The sequence below is a fragment of the Ovis canadensis genome, chromosome 1, assembly GCF_042477335.2.
Source record: "Ovis canadensis isolate MfBH-ARS-UI-01 breed Bighorn chromosome 1, ARS-UI_OviCan_v2, whole genome shotgun sequence".
Lineage (NCBI taxonomy): Eukaryota > Metazoa > Chordata > Mammalia > Artiodactyla > Bovidae > Ovis > Ovis canadensis.
In genome coordinates, this window is record NC_091245.1 from 82,229,256 (window position 1) to 82,252,661 (window position 23,406).

General features: G+C 36.0%; 1 pseudogene; it reads left to right on the forward strand.

The window, feature by feature from the left end:
* Positions 1–13,845: 13,845 nt before the first annotated feature.
* LOC138429407 (mitochondrial fission factor pseudogene) lies at positions 13,846–14,477 on the forward strand (annotated as a pseudogene).
* The last annotated feature ends 8,929 nt before the right edge of the window (positions 14,478–23,406 follow it).

The window sequence follows — 23,406 nt, forward strand, 5'->3', positions numbered from 1 at the left end:
TCATTGTGTATATATACATAATATGCATATATGTACCTACACATACACGCCACCTCCTTTTTATCTGTTCATTTATTAATGGCCACTTACAATGTAAGTGTAAATGGCTATTGTAAAAAGTGCTACAATGAAGATGGAGTGCATATATATTTTTGATTTAGTATTTTTATTTTCATTGAGTAAATAACCAGAAGTGGAATTGCTGGATCATATGGCAATTTTGTTTTAAATTTTTTGAGGAATTCCCATTCTGTTTCTTATAGTGGCTACACTAATTTACAGCCTCATCATCAATAGGCAAGTGTTACCTTTTTCTTCACATCCTCACCAGCTCTTATTGTTTGTTGTCTTTTTTAAAATTATTTTTAAGTGGAGGATAAATGCATTACAATGATGTGTTGGTTTCTGCCATACATCAACATGATTCAGCAATAGGTATACATATGTCCTCTCCCTCTTGAAACTCCCTCCCGCCTCCCATCCCATTCTACCCCTAGAGATTGTCACAGAGCACCAAGTTGAGATCCCTGAGTCATACAGCAAATTCCCACTATTTATCTGTTTTATATATGGTAATATATATGTTGCAATGCTACTCTCTCAATTTTATCCCACTCTCTCCTTCCCCCACTGTGTCCACAATTCTGTTCTCTATGTCTGTGTGTCTATTGCTGCCCTACAAATAGGCCCATCAGTACCATTTTTCTACTTTCCATATTGTACATTACTATATGATATTTGTCTTTCTCTTCTGACATTTCATTCTGTATAACAGGCTCTAGGTTCATTCACCTCAGTTCAACTGAATCAAATTAGTTCTTTTTAATGGCTGAGTATTCCATTGTATTGGAGAAGGCAATGGCAACCTACTCCAGTACTCTTGCCTGGAAAGTCTCATGGATGGAGGAGCCTGGTGGGCTGCAATCCATGGGGTCGTGAAGAGTTGGACATGACTGAGCAACTTCCCTTTCACTTTTCACTTTCATGCATTGGAGAAGGAAATGGCAAACCACTCCAGTGTTCTTGCCTGGAGAATCCCAGGGATGGTGGAACCTGATGGGCTGCCATCTATGTGGTCACACAGAGTCAGACATGACTGAAGTGACTTAGCAGCAGTAAGAGCAGCATTCCATTTATATGCACAATTTCTTTATCCATTCATCTGTCAATGGGCATCAAGGTTGCTTCCATGTCCTTGCTTTTGTAAATAGTGCTGCAATGAACACTGGGGTACATGTGTCTTTGGAATTGTTGTTTGCTCCAGGTATATGGCCAGTAGTGGGATTGCTGGGTCATATGGTAATTTTATTGATGATAGCCATTCTTTGTAAGGTGCTATCTCATTGTCATTTTGATTTGTGCTTCCCAGATTAGAATGTTGAGCATCTTTTCATATACCTATTAGCCATCTATATGTCTTCTCTGGATTCATGCTTATTCAAATCCTCTGCTCATTTATTAATAAATTTTGTTGTTGTTGTTATCGAGTTGCTGAGTGCTTTGTATATACCATTTGAATAGATCTTCTCCCATTCACTAGACTGCCTTTTCACTTTGTAGGCGCTTTCCTCTGCTGTGCAAAAGCTTTTTAGTTTGATGTAGTCTCTTTTTGCTTTTGTTTCCCTTGCCTGAGGAGATAAACCTAAAATAATATTTCTAAGACTGATGCAAAAAGCTCACTGCCTACATTTTCTTCTTGTAGTTTTAGGTCTAACATTTAAGTCTTTAATCAATTCTGAGTTTATTTTTGTATATGGTGTGAGAAAGACCATTTTGATTCTTTTTGAATGTAGCTAGTATTCAAAACACCATTTATTGAAGAGGGTGTTTTCCCCCCGTGTTATATTCTTGCCTCTTTTATAATAGATTAATTAATCATATAGGTGTGGGTGTATTTCTGGGCTCTTTATTCTCTTTCATTGAGGTACATGACTTTGTAGTATAGTTTGAAATCAGGATGTGTGATGCTTACAGTTTTTGTTCTTCTCCTCAAGATTATTTTGGCTATTTGAATTCTTTTGTGTTTCCATGCAAATTTTAGAATTATTTCTTCCAGTCATATGAAAAATGCCATAGATATTTTGATAGAGATTGCATTAAATCTGAGAATTACCTTCCATAATACAGTCATTTAAACAATATTAATTCATGTAATCCCTGAACACAGTATATCTATTCATTTGTTTGTGTCATCTGTAATTTGTTTCATCAATGTATGTATTTTTTTGAGTATAGGTCTTACCTTCCTGGTTAAAGTTATTCCTAGGTATTTTATTCTTTCTAATGAGATTGTTTTCTTAATTTCTTTTTTCTTAACAATTCATGGTTAGTGTATAGAAACACAACAAATTTCTCTATTAATTTTTATTGACATTTTAATGAATTAATTGAGTTATTAGAGTTTTGTGATGGCCTTCTTAGGATATTCTTTTTATAGTATCATGTCATCTGCAGTGACAAGTTTTACTCTTTTCCTTTCCAGTTTGGATTCCTTTTATTTCTTTCTTGTTTGATTGTTATCTGCACAGAACTCTCAGTGCTACGTTGAGTAAAAATGGTAAGAGTGAGCATCTTGTTTCTGATATTAGAGGAAATGCTTTCAGCTTTTCACTGTTGAGTGTGCTAGTTTGATATATATGACCTTTATTATGTTGAAGTGTGTTTCCTCTTTACCCACTTTGTTGGAGTTTTTATAATATGTTGAATTTTATCAAAAACTTTTTTCTGATTGAGATGATCTTACTTTTATTTAATTTGTTAACATGGTACATTACACTGATTGATTTGTGGATACTGAACCATCCTGGATTTTGTTTGTTATCATAGTGATGCTGGCCTCATAGAATAAGTTCAGAAGTGTTCTTTTCTGTTCAATATTTTTGGAATAGTTTGAAAAGGATGGGTCTTAATTCTTCTTTAAACGTTTGATAGAAGCACCTGTGAAATTATATGGTCCTGGACTTTTTGTTGGGAATATTTTGATTGGTGATTCAATTTCATTTCTGGTAATTGATCTGATCATATTTTCTATTTCTTCCTGATTCAATCCTGGTAGATTTTATGTTTCTAGGAACATATCTAGGAGAAGGCAATGGCACCTCACTCCAGTACTCTTGCCTGGAGAATCCCATGGATGGAGGAGCTGGTAGGCTGTGGCCCATGGGGTCACGAAGAGTCTGACACGACTGAGCAACTTCACTTTCACTTTTCACTTTCATGCATTGGAGAAGGAAATGGCAACCCACTCCAATGTTCTTGCCTGGAGAATCCCAGGGACGGTGGAGCCTGGTGGGCTGCCGTCTATGGGGTCGCACAGAGTCGGACACGACTGAAGCGACTTAGCAGCAGCAGCAGGAACATATCCATTTCTTTTAGGTTGTCCACTTAACTGGTATATGATTGTTCATAGCAATGGTTTATGATCATTTGGTATCAATTGTAACTTCTCTTTCATTTTTGATTTTGTTGATTTGGGCCCTCTCTCTTTTCTTCTTGAGGAATCTGGCTAAAGGTTGATCATTTTGTTTATCTTCTCAAAGAACCAGCTTTTAGATTCATGCATATTTTCTGGTGATTTTTTAGTCTGTATTTTTTCTCTGATCTTTATTATTTCTTTCCTTACATTAATTTGGGTTTTGTTTATTCTTTTTTTTTTAATTTTTATTTTTACTTTATTTTACTTTACAATACTGTATTGGTTTTGCCATACATTGACATGAATCCACCACAGGTGTACATGCGTTCCCAAACATGAACTCCCCTCCCACCTCCCTCCCATAACATCCCTCTGGGTCATCCCCGTGCCCCAGCCCCAAGCATACTATATCCTGCATCGGACATAGACTGGCGATTCGATTCTTACATGATAGTATACATGTTTCAATGTCATTCTCCCAAATCATCCCACCCTCTCCCTCTCCCTCGGAGTCCAAAAGTCCGCTATACACATCTGTGTCTTTTTTGCTGTCTCGCATACAGGGTCATCATTGCCATCTTTCTAAATTCCATATATATGTGTTAGTATACTGTATTGGTGTTTTTCTTTCTAGCTTACTTCACTCTGTATAATCGGCTCCAGTTTCATCCATCTCGTCAGAACTGATTCAAATGTATCCTTTTTAACAGCTGAGTAATACTCCATTGTGTATATGTACCACAGCTTTCTTATCCATTCATCTGCTGATGGACATCTAGGTTGTTTCCATGTCCTGGCTATTATAAACAGTGCTGGGATGAACATTGGGGTACATGTGTCTCTTTCAATTCTGGTTTCCTCGGTGTGTATGCCCAGCAGTGGGATTGCTGGGTACAGGCAGCTCAAAGCTACTCCAAAACCTTTGACGTCTCATAACCCATTACTGGTCACTCCACTGCACTCCAGAGAGAAGAAACCCAGCTCCACCCACCAGAACTCCAACACAAGCCTCCCTAACCAGGAAACCTTGACAAGCCACTGATACAACCCCACCCACAGTGAGGAAACTCCATAATAAAGAGAACTCCACAAATTACCAGAATATAAAAAGGCCACCCCAAACGCAGCAATATAACCAAGATGAAGAGACAGAGGAATACTCAGCAGGTAAAGGAACAGGAGAGTTGCCCACCAAACCAAACAAAAGAGGAAGAGATAGGGAATCTACCAGAGAAGGAATTCCGAATATTGATAGTGAAAATGATCCAAAATCTTGAAATCAAAATTGAATCACAGATAAATAGCCTAGAGACAAGGATTGAGAAGATGCAAGAAAGGTTTAACAAGGACCTAGAAGAAATAAAAAAGAGTCAATATATAATGAATAACACAATAAATGAGATCAGAAACACTCTGGAGGCAACAAATAGTAGAATAACAGAGGCAGAAGATAGGATTAGTGAAGTAGAAGATAGAATGGTAGAAATAAATGAATCAGAGAGAAAAAAAAGAAAAACTAATTAAAAGAAATGAGGACAATCTCAGAGACCTCCAGGACAATATGAAACGCTCCAACAGTCGAATTAAAGGAGTCCCAGAAGAAGAAGACAAAAAGACTGTGAGAAAATCCCTGAGGAGATAATAGTTGAAAACTTCCCTAAAATGGGGAAGGAAATAATCACCCAAGTCCAAGAAACACAGAGAGTTCCAAATAGGATAAACCCAAGGCAAAACACCCCAAGACACATATTAATCAAATTAAAGATCAAACACAAAGAACAAATATTAAAAGCAGCAAGGGAAAAACAACAAATAACACACAAGGGGATTCCCATAAGGATAACAGCTGATCTTTCAATAGAAACTCTTCGGGCCAGGAGGGAATGGCAAGACATACTTAAAGTGATGAAAGAAAATAACCTACAGCCCAGATAACTGTACCCAGCAAGGATCTCATTCAAATACAAAGGAGAAATCAAAAGCTTTACAGACAAGCAAAAGCTGAGAGAATTCAGCACCACCAAACCAGCTCTCCAACAAATTCTAAAGGATATTCTCTAGATAGGAAACACAAAAAGGGTGTATAAACCCGAACCCAAAACAATAAAGTAAATGGTAACGGGATCATACTTATCAATAATTACCTGTTTATTCTTCTTTTTCAAATTCGCATAGGTGTGAGGTTAGATTGCTTGAGAATTTTTCCTTTTCCTGAGGTGGGGTTGTATTGCTATAAACAACCATTTTAGAACTGTCACTGCTGTATCCCATAGATTTTACAGAATTGTGTTTCCATTTTCATTTGTCTCCCAGTATTTTTTAATTTCCTCTTTGAGTTCTTCTGTAACCCACTGGTAGTTAGTAGTACATTGTTTTGCTTCCTTTCATTTGTGGTTTTGCAATTTTTTCTTGGTATTTCTGTTTTCATATCTTTGTGATCAGAAAAGATGCTTGTTATAAATAATATGATTTCAATCTTCTTAAATGCATCTTGGAGAATATTTCATGCACAGTTGAAAAGAACATTTATTTTGCTGCTTTTGGATGGAATATTATATACCTACTTGCTTTATCAGTGAAAGTGAAAGTGAAGTCGCTCAGTCGTGTCCGACTCTTTGTGACCCCATGGGCTGTAGCCTACCAGGCTCCTCTATCCATGGGATTTTCCAGGCAATAGTCCTGGAGTGGATTGCCATTTCCTTCTCCAGGGGATCTTCCCAACCCAGAGATCGAACCCAGGTCTCCCACATTGTAGACAGACACTTTACTGTCTGAGACACCAGGGAAGTCCTTGATCTTAAATCAACCTTATTGTATATTTGTCTTTATCAATGAGATTTTTCCTTTTGTAATCTTTATAGTTGTGGTCTTTTCTTTCCTGTATAGAGAAGTTCCTTTAACATTTCTTATTAAGCCAGCTTAGTGGTACTAAACTCTTTTAGCTTTTGATAATATGTAAAACTCTTTATCTGTCCTTCAAAGTTGAATGAGATCCTTGGTGGGTAGACCATTCTTGGTTGTAAGTTTTGTTTTTCTTTTTTTTTTTTTCCCTTTTATTTTTAGCACTTTGAATATATTGTGCCACTTACTTCCAGACTATAAAGTTTCTGCTGGAAAGTCAGCTTATATGCTTATGAGAGTGTACATAACTTGCATGTAACTAGTTGATTTTCTCTAGCTTTTAGATTTTCTCTTTATCTTTTTGCCTTTTTAATTATTATATGTCTTGGCATGGCCACTTTGGGTTCATTTTGTTTCAGACTTTCTGTTCCTCCTGGATCTGAATGTCTGTTTCCTTTCCTAGACTAGGGAAAACTTTAACTAATACTATTCAAATAATATTCAGGCTTCCCTTGGTGGCTCAGATGGTAAACAATCTGCCTGCAATGTGGGAGACCCAGGTTCAACCCCTAGATCATGAAGATCCCCTGGAGAAGGGAATGGCAACCCACTCCAGTATTTTTGCCTGGAGAATCCCACAGATGGAGGAGCCTGGAGGGCTACAGTCCATATGATCACAAAGAATCAAACACCACTGAGTGACTAACACTAACCTCTCTGTGAGGCCCTACCAATAGGGTATAACCCAAGCTTCTTTCAAATTACTGTCTTTGAAATGAAAGTTGGAGTGTGTGGAGACTCTTTAAGAGCAGAGTTTCTGTTTCCTACAGTGTTCCAGCTTTGCTATATCTATACCCACTCACCTCCAAAGTCAGATGTTCTGGGGATATGGCTTCCTGGTATAGTAACCCCAGGCTGTGGAGCCTAATGTGGGCTTGGACACCGTGCTTCTCGAAGAGAACCTCTACATTCTCCCAATTGAAGGTTACCTCCTCAGGAGCATAAGTCTTAACTACTCTGCATCTCTGTCTTCCCTACCCATCTTGTTTTGGTTGTGTGTGTGTGTGTGTGTCTATAGTTGTAGAAGATTTTTTCTGCTATTTTTCAGGTCATTCCCGTTGATAATTTATCTGTAAATAGCTGGACTGTTGGTGTTCCCATAGGAGAGGGTGAGCTCAGGATCTTCCTACTCCACCATCCTGGTCACCTCTGTGCATACTCTGTTTTAACATTAGATTGTGAGCAGGACTAAAGGGGAAAGTGATTATGACTTAGGAAACAATTTGTATACATTTCCTTTATTATTACATATAGTTAAATCCTGGAGAAGGAAATGGCAACCGACTCCAATATTCCTACCTGGAGAATTCCACAGACAGAGAAGCCTGGCGATCTACAGTCAGTCCATGGAGCCAAAATGAGTTGTGTGCTACTGAGTGTCTGAACACATACACACTTAAATCTAGGATAAATTATTAATACGCCTCTAGAATAGTACCTGATGTCACCTAATGTACAAAGGGCAAGTCACACTTCCTTATACCAGGAAGCAGATAAAGCTGCTTATATCACTTCTTGAATTAGAACAGAAAGATTGCTTCAATAATTTAACATTTTTTTTCTAACTTTAAAGCATAATGGTGTTATGATGCCAGAAAGTTGTATTTAAAAGCCTATTTACATAGTATATGCTAAGCATATATTTTTAGTTTTATGAATTTACTTCATTTATAATTTCTGGTTTTGGAATTCTTATTAGACTATCAAACTGTTCAATTCTTTCTACCCTTTTTGCTAACTGATGGGTCCCATAAACATTGAACCCCATCAGTTGTACTGATTATAGTCTCTGTGCTCAGAATTCTTACTCTTAATTAAGAGGTGATGCTCATAAATTTTAGACCATGAAGTTTCTAGGAAGTCACAGAATGTTTATCAGCCAATCAGATCTCTTCATTTTCTTTGTTTTATAAAATGAAATGTTGCTGCTATATAACATTGAACGTGGTGGATAAAGAGTGGTTGTTTGTTTGGCCTCCTTTTGTTTGGAAGCACTAATATTTTGGAAGATAAATAGTACTTGATGCTTCATTTACTTTGATTGTTTTTAATCTCAAGGTACTTTGGAAAGTTTATTATGCTATAAAGCTTGAGTTAGCTACAGTTTTTCTGTTCTGATCCAAATAAGCAACAATCATCAAAACAAAAGTAATTTAGAAACCTTGTGCCATGGATATAGCAACAGAACCATTTCAGAATGAAACTAATTATTGATTATCCCCAGGGCTTCTAAGATCGAGTATGCCTCAGTAGAGTTAATTATGCCCTCAATTTTGTGGAACTTTGCAATGGCAGGTTCAATTTACTTAGCAAAAGTATTGCTTTGTAAGATTTGCAGATGAGTCAATTAGACAGTCATTAATTGGGTGTCCATTGGAAATATGGTGGGGCCCAGTTGGGAAAAATGGTCTACTCCAAAGACTAATGTATATTAATGCCAGCATTAATGGGCTTTGAGTTTTTTCCCATGTATATGTAGGAAAGCAAATCAAAGAACCTTTCAAGAAAAAACAGATTTTGCTGAACTGGTATGTTTTTCTGCTCAGAGACTAAGATTGCTTATTGAATGCACCAAAACCAAAAAATTCAGGACAACATTAATAATTATCCTTAACTGAGTGAAACTAAGTACTAGAAAGGTCAGAATTTTCAGTGTTGTATTTTCAATGTTTTTATTAGGTAAGTGGTTTTAGTCTCTTTAAGGAAGTATATTACCAACATATAAGAATTTTCAAAATACAAGAATTATATACAAAATATAAGAACTAAAGTATTTTCCATTTTAAGCAAATTAGATAGATAGATTTGAGTCCTTTACTATCTTTATACCTGATAGTTTATCACCAAATAATCTTACTTTTCAAAGTTAAATTTGAAACATAAAAACAAATGAAGAATTTGTAGTGAATTTAGTTTCAATTTAGTCTTAACTGTAGTTGAATCTTATTCCCTAAGGACTTGACAGTATGTGACTAGGGCATAGTACCATAAAGTAGCTTTTTTCACCTACTCAGCTATCTTTGGCCTTACTCTACTAGTATAAGATGGTTTTCTGTATATTATTTCTATTTTGATGATTTTCTGAAGCTTACATACTTGCTTGCAAATATTTTATGAATTGACTACAAAGATGATACAATTATTGTTGGTTAATTTTGGTATTCTGTCTGGCCTCAGAATGTCAAAGAAAGAGATCCTTATTTCTCCATTATCTTCCAAAGCGAATGTTGAAAAAAAAAAATGAGATTGGCTTTTATTCTAGATCACTCATTATATCTTCATTAAATACTGGATTAGCTCCTACAAACCTGTCAGTGAAGACCAAGTCATTATTTATATTTTACCTTTTGTATTTTATATTTTGAGTCCCTCTACCCATTTCTCACACCTTCTAACTCTGGCAACCACCAATCTATTCTGTGTATTTATGAGCTTTCTTTTTTCATATTTCATATATGAAAGAGATTGTATGGTATTTGTCATTTTTATTTCTCTGACATTTCACTTAGCATAATGCCCTTGAGGAACATCTGCATTGTCCCAAATGGCAAAATTTTGTTCTTTTTTAATGATTGACTATATTACTTTGTGTGTATATAACACACCTTTATCCAACCACTCATCCATGGACACTTAGGCTGTTTCCATATCTTGGCTATTGTAAATAATGCTGCAAAGAGTTAGAGTTTTCATTTTCTTTGGATAAATACCCAGAAGTAGAATTGTTAGATTATATGGTAATTCTATTTTTTATCTTTTTATTTGTTTGAGGATTCTCCATACTGTTTTCCCTAGTGGCTTTACCAAGTTATATTCACACCAACAACACACAAAGAATTCCCTTTTCTCCACATCCTTATCAATACTTGTTATTTCTTGTATAACAGGCATCTAAACAAGTGTGAAGTTATCTCATTGTCGTTTTAATCTGCATTTCTCTGATGATTAATGATTTCATTAATGTCGTTAATGAAAAGATGATTGAGTATCTTTTTATGTACCTGTTTGCCATCTATATGTCTTCTATGGAAAAATGTTTGCTTAGGTCCTCTACCTGTTTTTAATCAGACTCCTTTTCTGCTATTGAGTTGTACAAATTCTTTATATAGTTTGGATATCAACCCCCTGTTAGATATATGATTTGCAAATATTTTCACTTAGTAGGTTGCTGTTTTATTTTGTTGATAGTTTCCTTTGCTATGCAGAAGCTTTTTAATTTGCTGTTGTCCCACTTGTTTAGTTTTGCTTTTTATGAATAGTATTAAGCAGCTTATTGCACTGCCTAATTTCTCAAAAGTTAACTAAAAAATTAAGAATTTTTTCTTATCCTCTTGAAGAACATAATAATTAAAATAATAGAATTATGTTGTGTCCTTATGAAATTTACACTGAATTACTAATACTTTGTTGAGTAAATTGTTACAGCTATATTACTGATATTAATTTGAGGCAGTGTGGAAGTAGCATAATCCGATTTTTAAGAATAATCTCTGTAATTAGTATAATCATACTCTAAAAGAACCATATAATCAAAAATTGAATTAGGTGAAGAGGAAGTTATATCTAGATAAAAATTTGGCCTGTAATGTATGGAAGAGCAGACCTACTTTTTTTTTTTTTTTTTCAAAATATCTTACATTGATTTTGAAAGCTTTATTTAAATTTCCTCTATAATGAAGAGTAATGAATTAGACATATGTGATCCAGCAAACTTATATAAACCTAACATAAATCACATGAACTTGTGGATTAAAAAAAATTAAGAGAGCATAGACAGCAATGTATGATTAGGTCAATATTCATATCACACATAGAAAGATATCTATGCTGAAGGGATACAGAATAGAGAATCACCCACCCTATGTAAAGTCAAGCCTGCAAAATTGGTCTAAGAGCTTTTCCTGAACATTATCTTTCATAATTTTTCAGAGATTTATTTTTTCCCTCCCATGAATGGCGTTGGTGACTATAGATTTACAGCAACCCTGGTAAGTGTAGCATCAGTATTTCCTCAAGTACATTCCACTGAACAATATTTTCTAATGTTAAATGATGGAAGAAATGTTATGATCACATAAGTTTGAGAAACAATGAATTTATACAATCAAATTTATTTACTAAAGTCTCCTCTATCCCCTGGAGAAGGAATTGGCAACCCACTCCAGTATTCTCGAGAATTCCATGGACAGAGGAACCTGGCAGGCTACAGTTCATGGGATCAAAAAGAGTTTGACACAACTGAGCAACTTTCACTTTTTCTTTAGACCTATACTTTTATCACTGCCCAGACTTAGAAATCTTTAATTCCATACATTCCCTCTTACGTGTTATCTAATCATATTCCTACATTTTAATTTTCCATATATTTTAAACCTCTTAGAACATTGTGCTTCTTTTAATCAATGTTACTTCTTATTTACCCAAACATCTCCTCTCCTTTAGTCTCTCTTCCTGCATTGCCATGTTTTGGGGGGAACATTTAAGTTTTGTTTTAGGGATTCCATTTGATATTTCTTTTCTTTAAGTTCACAGGCAAAACAGTCTTTCAATAGTTTTACATAGGTATCATTTTGAAGGATATTGTCCAGAGACTTAAAATCTGGGTTGGTAGGTATTTTCTTTCAAGTCTTTGAAAAAAAATTATTCTGTTTTCTTTTGGTTACTGTCCTTCTGATTAAAAAGTTAGCACTCTTCCTAACCGTGTTATGTTTTTATTTTTCTCTGCTTTTAGACGTTTTGTTTGTTGCTGGGTTTTGGCAGTTTTTAATGATGTAACTTGGTGAAGAGGTCCTTTTATATCTCCTTCTTGCTTTTGTAGGTCTTCCTTAATTTGTAGTTTAATTTTTTTCTGCCAGTTGTGAAAATTCCCAGCTATTTTTCTCATATTGCTTTCTGCCCCTTCTCTCACTCATCCCATTCAAAGATTGCCTTATACATACATTACAACTTTTACCCAAGTCTCACACATTAGGTGTTTCTTGTCATTCTTTTCTGTGTTTTACACTGAAAATTTTTACTCATGGAAAGTCCAGTTTACTAATTTTGTATTTGCTAAATATAAGGTTAAATCTATATTTGAAGTCATTTATTATAAATATTGTAATTTTCAGTTCTAAAATATGAATTTTATATTTCAGAACAGATTTATTCTCTGATGATATTCTCCATCTAGTCATAAATTATCACCAACATATTAATTACAGTAATTTTAAAGTCTGTGTATGATATCTCCAATATTTTCTCTTGGATTTGACTATTTGCTCCTGTTTTTTGGTTTGTTTCTTTTGGTTTTGTTTGTTTCTTTTGTGGATCTTTTTTATTTTTGCATGTCTCTTACATTTTGGCTAAATTCCAGAGATTGTATTTGAAGTTGCAGAGATTCAGGATGATACTACCTTCCTTTAAAAAAAAAAAAAAGATGTAATATCTTTTTTTTAAGAATTCCTGGCAGGTAGTTATAAAAAAGTAGATAATTTTGATCCAACAAAGTTTGATATAATTTGTGGCTGAATTTCAGTCATCCTGAAGAACTTGTTTCCAACTTTCCTTAACTCCTAGAATTCCTTCAGAACTTTCAAATAACTTGATTCTTCCAAAATACCCCCTAATTGCTGAGCCCTAAACAGATTTTTGCTTCTACTCCCTGGACCTATGCAATTGTTAGCAAATCTGAACTACTATTTTCAGCTTCTTCCATTAAAGTTGACAAATTCCTTAAGGGATAGAATGCAGTGCAGTTTTTCCTTTTTCTTTGGGATCTTTGTTCCTCCTCAGATGCTGACTTACATTTCTCTGATGCTTACAAAAGTAGTATGTGTGTTGTGTTTGTTCAGTTTTTAGTTTTTCTTATATTGAGTGTTGTTTCCTGGTATAGGCTGTGAATTCATAGATGGGAAGAATCAGTTTATGGTATATTTATAAAGAGAATCCAAAGATTCATACTGGTTTGAATAAAGTGTGAGAAAAAAATGAAATTAAAGATGATTTCAAAATTTATAGCTTTGAGCCACTTAAAGAATGGACTTGTCATCAAATGAAATGTGGGAAACTATAAGTGCAGCACATTTTGAGATGAGAAATGATTGTAATAAATGAGGCTCAAGAATAGGAAATGGACAAGGGATAGGAATATAGGAGCCATTAGCATACAAAGAAAATTTAAAACATATGGCTAGACGAGATCACCAAGAACATAAAATATCATAAATATAAATAGAGAAGGGAAAACACACATGGACTGAACCTCAAGGGATTTCAATTTTCAAAGTTAGGGAGGGCCTCTCTGTGCTCGGCCAACAGCCCTTGACAGTGCCCACCCCGGTGCCTGGGAGCTGTGGGCGGGAGCACTTGCCAGCAACCCTCCACTAGGCCCAAGGGGACAAAAGTAACTCTAAATCCAGCACATGCATATGGAGGCAAGCTTAAAGGATTTCATATGAAGCACAGGAGCAGATAATGCTAAAAAGCAAGCAGTAGTTGGTCCACATTTAGTGAGTGGGGAAGCATTCCCTTCTCCCTTTGCAGCTGAGATGGCAGAAATTAATCAAATTCAGTATAAAATGGAATACACCAAAAGTCTTAGTGAGCAAATCAGGTTTGTGGAAAAATTAAAGGTAACGCCACCAAATGCTGACCTGAAACAATAATTCCAAGAAGGAGTTTCAAATGCTAGCATGATGTTGCAGGTGCCAGGGAGCATCGAGAACTGTTGTAGCAGGAACCAACAAAGAGATTGTGTTTTCAGGACTAGTACACCTTGACCTTATACAGTCTCTTCCTTTAAACCTCTGGCGCTAAAAACACCACCTTGTATGTTGATGCTAACTGAAAGATCACTAGATTTTCTGGATTTAGGAAGATCTTTTCCAACTCCTCAAAATAAAAAAAATCCATACAAAGCACGGGCTAAAAATAAAGTGCTGCTCTAAGAGTGAAAATGCTGTTGGCCAAAACAGCTTATCAGAACTTACTCCACATATAGCATTTCAAATATAGATAGAAGGATTGAAAAAACTTCAGATGACATAATTGTTGTAAATGCAGCTTCCGTAAGACAACAGATAAACTAAAACTTCTGTAAGAGAACACAGAAGGTGCTAATAGAGAATTGATTATGTATTCATTTACTGTGGCATTCTAGCTGCTTAATAGCTGGCTCTAATTTTGCCACTAGAGATAACCCCAACCCTTAGAAATACTGTTTCAACAGCTGGAAATATAAATAATTGATTTGCAAACAAACCTGAAAAAAAAAAAAAAAAGGTGCGGGTGGGCAGAATCAGTAAAGAGCCTGAGGACAGTCAACCAAAATGATAAGGGGAAGACAATGAAAATGTGGTGTCCAGGAAGCCACAGAATAAAATGTTTTAAGAAGAGAATGAAGAATTGTATTAAATGCTGCTGCTAGGTCAGCAACCATAGAAACTTAAGTCATTAGATTTAGAAACATAAATACTATTGATGACTTTTAGAAAAAATAATTTCAAGAAGAAAGGAAATCCCTTCATTAAGGGTTGGTTTAAAAAAGAAATTGAGGAGACTATTTGGAAGCAATAAGTATAGACAACTGTGTAAGGAATTTTGGTGCAAACAGGAACAAAAAATTATCTCAGTAAAGATATAGAAAAGAAAGTTGGGCTAGAAATAAAAATGTTAGGTGAGTTATATATCCATCAAAGGGGAAGAGATTGTCAAGACTGTTAATCATTGGGTTTTGTTTATTCTTGTTTTTATAAACTTTATTTTTAGAGCAATTTTAAGTTCACAGCAAAACTGAGTGAAAGTTAATGAGATTTTCCGTATCTTCCTCAGGCTACACATATGCACAGCCTCCCCCATTCTCAACATCCTCCACTCTCCACATACCCCACTATCAACGTCCCTCACTATCAACATCCCCCACAAGAGAGGTACATTTATTACAATCAGTGAACCAACACTGATACATCATTATCAGCCAAGTCCATTGTTTATATTAGGATTCACTCTTGGTGCTATACATTCTATAGGTTTGGACAAATGTATAATGACATGCCTCCACCATTATAGTATCATACAGAATACATCCACTGCCCTGAAAGTGTTCTGTGCTTTGTCTATTTATACCTGTGGCTCAGATGGTAAAGATGGTAATGATGATCCTATGTGCAGGGCAGCAATAGACACAGATGTAAAGAACATAATTTTGGACTCTGTTGGTGAAGGTGAGGGTGGGATGATTTGAGAGAATAGCACTGAAAGATGTATATTACCATGAAAAATAGATGACCAGTGCAAGTTTGATGTATGAAGCCGGGCACTCAAAGATGGCTCTGGGACAACCCAGAAGGATAGGGTGGGGAGGGAAGGTAAGAGGCGGGTTTGGGATGGGGGAACACATATACACCCATGGCTGATTCATGCTGATGTATGGCAGAAATCATCACAATCTTGTAAAGTAATTATCCTCCAATTAAAATAAATATTTTTTTTTTAAAAAAGAATCTGCCTGAAATGCAGCAGACCAGGTTCAATCCCTGGGTCAGAAAGATCCCTTGTGGGGGGGGGGGGCAGGGAAATGGCAACCCACTCCAGTATTCTTGCATAGAGAATTCCATGGACAAAGACTACAGTCCGTGGGATTGCAAAGTCTTGGACATGATTGAATGACTAACACCCCATTAACCCTTGGCAACCACTGATGTTTTTACTGTCTCCATAGTTTCACCTTTTCCATAAGGTCATATTTATAGCTGGGATAATACAAAATATAGCCTTTTCAGATTGTTTATTTTGTTTTAGTGGGAAAAGTAAAATATGTGTCAACTAATGGTAGAAGAGGGAAATGATCATGTATGGCAGGAGAGAGAAGGGCTGATATAATATTCTTATGAAACTACAATTGGACATTATTTTCTCACTTAATTATCACAGAACACTTTAAATTGATATTATTACCTCAATTTTATATATGGGAGGAGGGAGGCTCTGTAATGTAGTCAATTCTACCAGTTTTTAGCAGTGTTTATTGTGGTGATTATGATTATTGGTGTGGACTCGAAGCTCCAGTGCTTCTTTACTACCTTATAAAGATTATAGACAGAATTTTAACTCTTTTCCAAGTGGATTTATCCTGCCTCACCTTCTTTCACCAACACTTCCTTCTCTATTTTACAAAAACAGTTGCTCTAGTTATAGCGTATTTAGCATTGAATGGTGGCTTAGTAATCATGTAATATAGTGCCTCAGTGTAATACATCACACTCTGGAGACTCAGAAATATTAATATGTTGTCCAAGAACACAAACTATTTGGTTTAGAGCTGGAACTGAAACCCCAGCTTGAATTCCAATCTAGTTTGTTTTCCTCTATGCTATGTTTTCTTGTCTCATGTCTTAGAAACTGAACTTGACCTCCAAGAGCCCAGCTTGCCTCCAGAGTTCACTGTTTTAAGCTCTTTTCCTTCACTGGGCACATTGTCAATTGCAGACATTTGTGTCATGTTTCTTTATGTTTTCCAGAATCACCTAAATATTCCCTCTATGGCCTTTTATTTTCTTGATCTCATCTTCTACGATGACCTTCTCCTAGACACTGTTTTTGTCATCTACTTCATGATCATAGTCTAGTCATTGATAGTTTAATTCAATGCTCATCCCATGATCTTATTCTCAAGTTTTCTAGTCTCCAACAACAGCTTCCTATCACACAATCCTCTCACAGTTCTTGATATCACTAGAACCTCCTTGTTAGTGTTCTTTATATTTTTCACTCCCTCTTAACTCCTTGTGCTTTTCTTTCCCTCCTTAGCCAACTTTGACTTGATGGACATGAACTTGAGCAAGCTCTGGGAGTTGCTGTTGGACAGCAAAGCCTGGCATGCTGCAGTCCATGGGGTCACAAAAGTTCAGTTCATGCATGAACTGAACTGAACTTCGTCAACTTAGATTTCATGGTCTAGTCGGTTCCTCAGTCTTTGCCTCACAATCTGTTTCCTTACACCATCTAAAAAATCTCATCCCAGATTAAATCCAGCCTTATTACCTTTCACCCAACACCCTAGAGACTAAGTCTGGCTACAGAAACAATAATATCATAGTGCTTGATCACATTTTAAATTATTGGCAGTTAAATACAGATGACAGAGAAGGCAATGGCACCCCACTCCAGTACTCTTGCCTGGAAAATCCCATGGATGGAGGAGCCTGGTGGGCTGTAGTCCATGGGGTCACACAGAGTCGGACACAACTGAAGCAACTTGGCAGCAGCAGCAGCAGCAAATACAGGTGAAACCTTAAGTTTGTCTAGCAATGGTGTTACATTTTCCCATCCAAGTGGGCAAAGTCAAAGAAAAAATTTCACATTTCACTCTCTTATTCCTGAAAGAACCATTCTTTACTTTCCCCCTCAAACATCCAGTATGCCTTCCTTCCTCCTCACAATTATGATCTTGCTTTTTATTACATTGGGAAAAGTAGCAGAAATCAGCGTTTCCACACTCTCCTATAAGCAATCTCAATTTGCATTTCTACCCATACTGTCTGATCTTTTCCAGTCCTGTGGCCATTTCTGAGTTTTCCATATTTGGCACAAGACTTGAAAAGATCCATTTTCATTCCAATTCCAAAGGGCAATGCCAAAAAATATCCAAACTACAGCACAGTTGCACTCATTTCACATGCTAGAAAAGCAATGCTCAAAATTCTCCAAGCGAGGCTTCAATAGTATGTGAACCAAGAATTTCCAGATGTTCAAGTTGGGTTTAGAAAAGGCAGAGGAACCAGAAACCAATTGCCAACATCTGTTGGATTAAAGAAAAAGTAAGAGAATTCCAGAAAAGCATCTACGTCTGCTTCAATGACTACACTAAAGCCTTTGCCTGTGTGGATCACAACAATCTATGGAAAATTCTTAAAGAGATGGGAATACCACACCACCTTACCTGCCTCCTAAGAAACCAGTATGCAGGTCAAGAAGCAACACTCAGAACTGGACATGGAACAACAGACTGGTTCAAAATTGGGAAAAGAGTACGTCAAGGCTGCATATTGTCACCCTACTTATTTAATTTATATGCAGAATACATCATTAGAAATGCTGGGCTGGATGAAGCAGAAGCTGGAATCTGATTGCCAGGAAAAATATCAATAAGCTCAGATATGCAGATAACACCACCCTTATTGCAGAAAGTGAAGAGTAACTAAAGAGCCTCTTGATGAAAGTGAAAGAGGCAAGTGAAAAAGCTGGCTTAAAACTCAACATTCAAAAAACTAAGATTATGGAAACCAGTCTATCACTTTATGGCAAATAGTTGGAGAAAAAATGGAAACAGTGACAGACTTTATATTCTTGGGCTCTAAAATCACTGCAGATGGTGACTGCAACCACAAAATTAAAAGATGTTTGCTCCTTGGAAGAAAAACTATGACCAACTGGGACAGCATATTAAAAAGCAGAGACATTACTTTGCCCACTAAGTCCATATAGTCAAAGGCATGGTTTTTCAGTAGTCAAGTATGGATGTGACAGTTGGATGGTAAAGAAGGCTGAGCACTGTAAAATTGATGCTTTTGAACTGTGGTGTTGGAGAAGACTCTTGAGAGTCCCTTGGAATGCAAGGTTATCAAAACTGTCAATCCTAGAGGAAATTAATCCTGAATATGCATTGGAAGGACTGATGCTGAAACTCCAATACTTTGGCCACCTGATGCGAAGAGCAAACTCATTGGAAAAGACCCTGATGCTGGGAAATAGAAGACAGGAGGAGAAGGGTGCATTAGACAAGATGGTTGGATGGCATCACCAACTCAACGGACATGAATTTGCGTAAGCTCTGGGAGATGTTGAAGGACAGGGAAGCCTTTCATTCTGCAGTCCATGGGATCATGAAGAGTCAGACACAACTGAGCGACTGAACAAAAACAACACATACTGTATACCTGTTCTCATTGTCAATTGACAAATATCCCTTGCTCCAAAATATTGAGAACCTTTCTATCTGCGTGCTGGATCTGCACACTTCTGGTCTGCTCAAGAATATTCCTAGAGTTTTGCCCTCAATATCTCTATATCATCAGTTTTTCTCACAGCTTGTTAATTCTCACCATCACCATTACAAAAAACATATTCCTCATCTATAAGAAAAATTATGTCTTGACATAGATCCTCCTGCAACTATTGTACAAACTGTCTGCTCTTAACATAAAAACACCTTGAAAGATTTCTCTATACTGATTGTCTGCATTCCTGTTCACATTAACTTCTAATGCCCAGCTGCCTCCAGCACCCCACCAAAAGATTTTTGCCAAATCAGATATAACTTAGATATGGAAACATTCAAGGATAAATTGCCAGTCTGTGTGTTATTTGACCTATCTGCAGCATAGGTCCCAACTTTATGAAGTCCATCTTTATTTGACCTCCAGAATCTCACTCTCTTTGTTCTTCCCACTTCACTGGCTGATGATCACAGTTCCTTCTGATGGTTCTCTTCATTTCTAACTAAATGCTCTGGGCTTACTACTTTTTATCTTCTATACACCCCACTAAATCAATATTTAAAGAGCAGGGAGGCTGATTTAAACTTCCTCATGTGATGCCAAAAGTCATATTGCACCTGTTACCCATGATGGCTGGTTCATCACAGTACCACTGTATTCTCATCAGGCGTTGGACCAACTGGATATGCTAGGCTTTTCTCATTTTGGAAGCATTTACATTTCTCACTGTTCCTAACCCCTTTTTTGAAAATGAGTTTCATTGGGATAAAGAGCAGACTAAAGAAGTGAAAGGAGAAATTGTGTTAATTCCTTTGCCTGTAATTTTTATTTTGTTTTACAGAACATATAAATGGAGATAGGAAAGATTGTAAACTGGTAAGATGGACTGAAAGCTCTACTTAAGGTTCTGAATGATGGTATTTTTCTTTGGGAGCTTAAAAATGTGAGATTTATGATTGCACTATTTTGAAGTAAGGATGAAGTGTGTACATTATACATATAACTGTGAAATAGCTTTTTGTAAGCCTTCTAAAGGAATAATAATTTGTATACTTTGGTGCTCACAGTGGTCGATGTGGTGCTAAATTTTTTTATGATACTGTGCTCACTGTGGCCTAGCCTAAGATACTCAAATTTATATTTTCTTTTAGTGAAATGTTTCTATATAGCTTAAAATTTTAAATACAATGCTTAACTGCACAGTATCTTTTCATGCTTTTTCTGATATGTGGAACATCTGGCATTGTAAATAGTTTCTGTTGAACAAAATTTTACTATATAACCTGGTCCTTATTTAATCATGTATAACATGAGAAATGTTTGGATGGAATTTGTCTGTGTTCATCATTTAGTTGTTTTTTTTCTAGGAATGCATTTGCTTTTCTCTTTTATTAGGTCTACCTGGTTTTATAATAGCAGGTGTAACCACACAAGCATGCTCTAATAGACACACATACATATATTTAAGTGAAGGAAAAAGTTTTTCACAGCACATGTTGCCCAAACCATGCTGACTTCAGTTAAACACATTTGGCTATTGATATGACAGGTTACCATGCAATTTAGAAGCAATTAAAAGGTAACGAATGTCCTGAACTGAAACCTCTACCCAGAATGCTTTTTCTGTGCACATAGATAAAGTAGATAGATTTGTGTGTCTCTATTGTTCCCTCAGTAATGTCCTTAGGCCAAATGGCAATGTCAAAGGCTGCAGACAACTGCCTAAAATGGATGAAGGATAATCTTGATTTTTCATTTCTGCAGTGTTTATATAGAGTTATGAATACTTCATTAGTACAACTGTGTGAATTATCTTATAGCTATTAAGCATGGACTAATTTATAAATCAAATTTCCATTGTAATATCTATTTTAAAAGGCACTCTCATGGTATCATGTTTCACAGTATTGAATAATGACAGTCTTTGATGTTTTGTGAGGAGGTGCACTGGCAATGTGGATTGGACACTTAGACATTTTCCACGGACTCTTGCATGGCCATCTGTATGATGAATACCCCCCAAAATTAGGCAGAGTAGCTTATGTGCTTAGTTAATGGCAATATGCCCCACACACTGACAAAATAGAAACTATGGGTATGACTTTAGGTATAAAAACACCAGATAATTTTGTTCATATTGAAAAGATGTAGCTAAAGTATTAATGAAACTCTGGTCCAACTGCTGGTCACTCCCAAGCCAATACTCAAGAGCCAAGTTTAGTGGAAAGGAAATTTCACTTTATTCTGGAGGGTGAAAGCTGAGGGAGAGGGTGGACTTATATCCAAAGGTCACCTCCCTTGTATAAAAGCAAAAGCATTTAAAGGGGAGTTTCAGGGGTGTATAGGCAGGGGGGAAGAGATTACACGCAGACACAGCAGTCAGCTCTAACAGTCATCTTGAAATTAGTTATACAGTAGTCTAATCAACATCATCTTGATTGTTTTTAAGTACAATTAATCTTCAGGTCCAAGGTAAATTCGTTTCCATTTCTCTGAGGCCAGTTTTCAGAATTGTGGCAGCTTATGTCATGGCTACTGTTTGGTCATCATGTGGTTAACTTCTTCCACCTGGTGAGGGTTTCAGTACCTAAAAACAGTTCAGAATATTATTTATAGTCTTTGAAGAAGAACAAAAGTTCCTTTTATTTAATGACTCAACCTGTATTATTTGGTCTTGTTGCACTGTTTTCCTTTGAGTCTGAATTTTCTCACATCTCTGATTAAATTTATTCTTTGACTAAAGTTTCTCTATAGACAAAAGGAAGGCTGAGGACATTGGAGGGGGTGGAGTCTGTCCTGGGAGTGCCCCATAGGGTCTGGCTCCATTTCAAATTTGGCACATTGCTGTTATATTTTTTTCAGAAAATGAATAGAGTTTTATTCTAAGAATAATCTTGATTAATCCTATCACTAACTATGTATGCAGTCCCTATAAAGGGTGTGGTTTATTTTATCTGTTCAAAGACCAAGTAGAGATTTTGAATGTAATTAAAATTATTTAGTAACTATGTTGCCAAATTCAGAACTCTCAGCGTAATATCTAACACATGCTTCCCATATTTTTATTTTCATTATCTTGTTTTCCTTGTAACCTTAAGATTAGTTGTCCTGAATAATGTTCTAGTCAAGAAAAAGATAGATTCTTCCTGAAAAAAAATATGCCATTTCTAGGTGAATTGCTTAAAAAGGCAAACAAGAAAACAACATAAAAGAGCCATTTTAAAGGTCACGTTGCTGACAAATTGCCTATTTAAAATGGAGAGTCTCCTAAACAGTGTCATAGCTCTCCAAGTCCTACTCTAAATTCTCTTTATGACTTTGTACTGCCATTAGACTTGCTACCAACAGAAATCAATAAACAGAGATAAAAGTCAAATTATTAGTGTCTATTGATGCCATTTAAAGTGTCCCCTAGAAAACATAGTACTAACTGTTGCATTCTCATTTCAAGACCTGTATCCTTCACATACTTTTGACCGTTCATTTACATAAACCTCATAAAAGTTCATTTCGACTACACAATACTTTAACAAGCAAGCATTTATAGGGAATCTACTATGGGCTGGTGGTACAAATAGGAATTACCAAAAACCATGTCTTTTAGGAACAGGAAATACAGCAGAAATATTTAAGTAATATGTTAACACTGTGCTCTTTTAAATTGTGCATAAAGATAGTTAAAAGATAAATATATAGTTAAAAGATAACCATTTAAGTCTAAAACTTCAGTTTTCTTAGCAAGTTAGTAAATTTTGGTTGACTTTATTTAAATCATGAAATTTTGGTCTCAAGCAAATATGTTCTAGATTTCATACCAGGAATTGCCTTTAATTATCTGGGTAATAGGAATGGGGACCTTTATAAGTGTTAGAATATGTACACTGAACTTCTTTATAAACCAGGCAAATAATTCCTCAAATCTGAGTCAGCTTTGAAGAATTATTTCTAGGTGAAAGGACTTTCTAGGTTTCATTTTTAACTATCGGTGGACACCAGCAGTCAAAAAACAATCTTATAATTCCATTTCTGACAAATAAAGCTAGGAGACATTTGCCTCTTTCAACAATTATAACAGGTGGACTAATGTTCATGGTTGACCTCAGTTTGCTTTAC